The 3913-nt window shown below is 41.9% G+C and overlaps 1 pseudogene; it reads right to left on the bottom strand.

Moving 5' to 3' along the window:
• Window positions 1–2784: 2784 nt before the first annotated feature.
• Window positions 2785–3201, bottom strand: LOC110314793 (annotated as a pseudogene).
• Window positions 3202–3913: the final 712 nt, after the last annotated feature.

Genomic DNA, 3913 nt, shown 5'->3' on the forward strand with positions numbered 1-3913 from the left:
CATGTTGACTAAGAGGGTCCCCACAACTGGGAAGTAGAACAAAGGGTTCAGTAAGAAGCACAAGCATGCATGCAGGACTAGAGAAGGAAGAAAATCTGAATATCAAGCCAGTAATATTCACCTAACAAAAATCCTGCCACCAGATTAACCACTGGTATTTGAAATTGAGAAACAATCACACAGTTGAGTCTGCATCTCTGATATCCCCTGTTCTCCTTTGCAGATCCTGTGAATGAAGAAGCTCTCATAACAATAGATGACCATACCTGCAGATCTGAAGTACTTCAAAGCATCCTGTGCAGGTCCATGAAACATAATTTTTTCTGAAGCCACTAAGATGAGGCTATCAAAAATTCTGAAGATGGAGTACTGAGGCTGATTGATGGAGAAGATGATGGTCTGTCCCTTCTTCAACATCCTAACTTCACAGAGGGAAACATGCTAAGTCACTGGACACTGGAACCTTGAATTCTCCACAGAATTGTTCACTCCTGAAGGCACACTCTTTGTTGTCATTTCAGGTTGAATTTTCCTGATAAACACCTTGTCTCCCATGTATTATATACCTGAGTGACAAACCAAGATCCATGCATCTATTTAAAAGTCTATATGTCCTTATCATGTGTAATATCAGGGGTTCACAGTCCACCAGAGTTTTATTGACAGTGTAGATCCACAGGCAGTTGTAGCTCTGGAATATTGAATTGGATCACTATCAGGCATACCAGGTGATCTGCAGATTTATCTGAGATTGAGAGCTAGTGATAGGGCAGTTATTGAAATTATGACTGTATGCACAGTCACATTAATCACATACAGTTTCTGCTTCTTCAGGAATTGGTTTTCATTGTTCTGATAATATGATTCATATTGCTAACTACTTGCTCACTCTGCTCAGTGGTCCAGTGATAACCTCATTTCAATTTTAAAAATATTGGCAAAATAAAACTTTTAATACAAGTTTCCTCTTCTGGGGAAAAGACTCAAATGGCCAAGCAACAGGTTTATGGTTTACAGTTCGCCCACCTCTGCCTCCCAAGTGCTGGGATTAAAGGTGTGCTACCATGCCTGGCTAAAACTCTTAACAAGACAATGTTTCCTACAAATTCTTCAGCCACAGAATTTATTTTTGAGCACAGGACATGACATTTCTTTTACTTCATTCTTATTTGGGTTCAGAAGCCAATCTTAGAAACCTGTTTTCTCTCCAGGTGTCACTCTGTTCAGATCTCTCCACTCAGCCCCAGCTCACTTGTCACATGCTTGAGGGTTTAGGGATATTCTATTTAAAGCAGTGCTCCACTTTCTCCACAGTCACCCATCCTATGCTCTAGGCTATATTCCTGATGTCTCTTCTTTGTTGGTTGAAGTTTTCCTCTAATAAACAAGAGTTATGTTGTTTACTTTTGAATCTCCTTCACAAAAAATGCACACAATTGATGGGGTATTACATTAAAAAAAACCTTAATGGACTCATCAATGGGAGGAGATACCCTTGGTCCTGAGAAGGTTCTATGCCCCAGTATAGGGGAATGCCAGGGCCAGGAAGCAGGAGTGGGTGGGTTGGTGAGCAGAGGGATGAGGGAGGGGATAGGGGATTTTCAGGGGGAGGGTAGAAACTAGGGGATAACATTTGAAATGTAAATAAAGAAAATAGGTAATTTTCACAAAAGAAAAAACTGTAAAAACTAAACTAAACTAAACTAAAAACAAACCCTTAATGCCCCTTTAGCAAATACCTTCTTGTGGGAAACATTTAAAAAGAGAGCCTGCATGTTCCAGTGCTAGTGCCTGCAAGGCAATCATCCAGCTGCAGAGCTCCTGTCCTGGGATCACAGGGAGTCACTGTGGCCCTGCAGGAGCTCTCACTTGGCAGTCCTTCTGCCTGCCAGCTCTCTGGCCCTGAGGGGGCCACAGGGCCTCTGCTGGCACATTTCACTCAGTGTCCCTCTGCTAACCTTCTCTCCCTCCGGTGCTCTTGCCCCACCCCCCACCCCTGAGTTTATCTCACTACCATGCAACGCCCATGCGCCCCGTGATCAGCCATATCATTACCTAATTTCCTGGTAGAAACAAGACTCTTGAAGCTTAATAGTTAACCAATTAGATTTATGTTTCAATAAAATCATGATTTACAAGATGCCAATAAATAATTTCAGAGCCAACTGATAATGATAAATCTTTACCACAATTATTCTACCCTTGTGAAAATTTCAGCTAATTGCAGTTGTTTAAAACCACTGCAGATCAGGATCTTCTTGTCTGTCTGCCTCTCTGTTGGCTTCCTCCTTCTCCTCCTCCTCCTGAGAACTCTCTCCCTGTTCCCCCAACTCCTAGCTCAGCCTCCCTAATCCTGTCCAATCACAGGCCTTCCACTGCCCTAATGTGAGTGAACAGAGAAAATCCTTCAACAACTTTTCCGGTCTAAGATGATATCAGTTGTAGTTCTGAAGTCTAAGTCAGTGGTGAGCTCATCCATGAACAACAAGGGATGCTCAGTGACCAGCTCCATTGCTATCCTGGTCCTTTTGCATCTAGGCTAAAGCACCAATGACCATCAGTATCAACATGAACATAGTAACTGACATTCGGTGAACTAGCTTACTCCAGCAATATACAATTATGTTATATCACTATCGCAAAGAGCCAAAATATGGGCACCTGGGAGAAGAAGGGGGTTTTTCTCCTAACAAGACAATAAAATGAGGTGCAGGTCAGATTCGACATGAAGCCGTGTTAATAACAGTTGCTGTTTGTTCATTTTCTTTCTTTTTTTGTCCATAATTAAAACTTTATTGAAAAACTGACACCAAAATAGGAGATCATTGTTGTAGACTTTATAAAATCAAACAGTAAGTACATTGTCTTGGTAAAGTAACTGAAATTGATAAGGCTTTCTGTGAAAAACACAAATTCAGGAACTTGTATAGCTCATTAGTGTTGCTTTCTTCTAAATGAACAGCCTTCTGTGAGCCTGGCTTTTCCTCCTGTGGGCTGGCACATCACAGTTGAACAACCCACACAAAGAACCACTGGCTGGGCCTGGCTGAAAACTGGAGTAATCTTGTAGCAACCTGGACATTTCACATCCATGAAGTAAGAATTTGGGCTCTGAACCAGCTGTTTCTTCTTATGTTTTTCCTTCTCCTCCTCCAAGTAAGGGTGTAAAAGATCTCTAGCCAGGGGCATGGTGATGGCTCCGCAAGCACAGCCACTCCAGGTCGCCAAGACGAAAACAGCAACAACTTCCAAGATAGAGGAGGTGGGGTGGAATGGAGGGGAATGGGGGCCTGTTTGTTCATTTTCAAGTCATGTATTCTAGGGGATGAATTAACACACTCAAAGACCCGTTTATCTCTAAAGAAATGAGGAAGAAGGGAGAGGAGAAAATGGAATGGCCATGTGAGGAACACTTTTCCCTGCTAGATCATTTTTCCATTCCCAGAATTAATCATTGTTTCGACTGCTCTGTAGCTTAATTTCCACCTTAATATCAGGTAGTCAGTGACTGACACTCTAACACAGAAAGGGGTTGCTTTTGACCACAAAAGAACAGGAAACAGCTTGTAGAGGATCATGGAGAGAGAGAGAGAGAGAGAGAGAGAGAGAGAGAGAGAGAGAGAGATGATATGGATATAGATATGTGCGTGCATCTTGCTCTGACTCTTTCAAGATTTTCCCTCACACTTCCTGATATTCTGTTCTTTATCCAGATGCAAAAGTTCAGAACCCCATTAAGTTAAGCACCTCAGTGCCTTCAGCAAATCTGCTGAGAACTTAAAACTATCTTTCCCCATCAAGCCATCAGTATGCCCAACATCACATCATTCTTACAGGCAAGTGCAATTTTAAGTAGATATTGTTAGCACTAAGTTTCTAAAAATGTAAGATAGATAGTCCACACGTACAACAC

This window comes from Mus pahari, unplaced genomic scaffold (assembly GCF_900095145.1).
Source record: "Mus pahari unplaced genomic scaffold, PAHARI_EIJ_v1.1 scaffold_12882_1, whole genome shotgun sequence".
Classification (NCBI taxonomy): domain Eukaryota; kingdom Metazoa; phylum Chordata; class Mammalia; order Rodentia; family Muridae; genus Mus; species Mus pahari.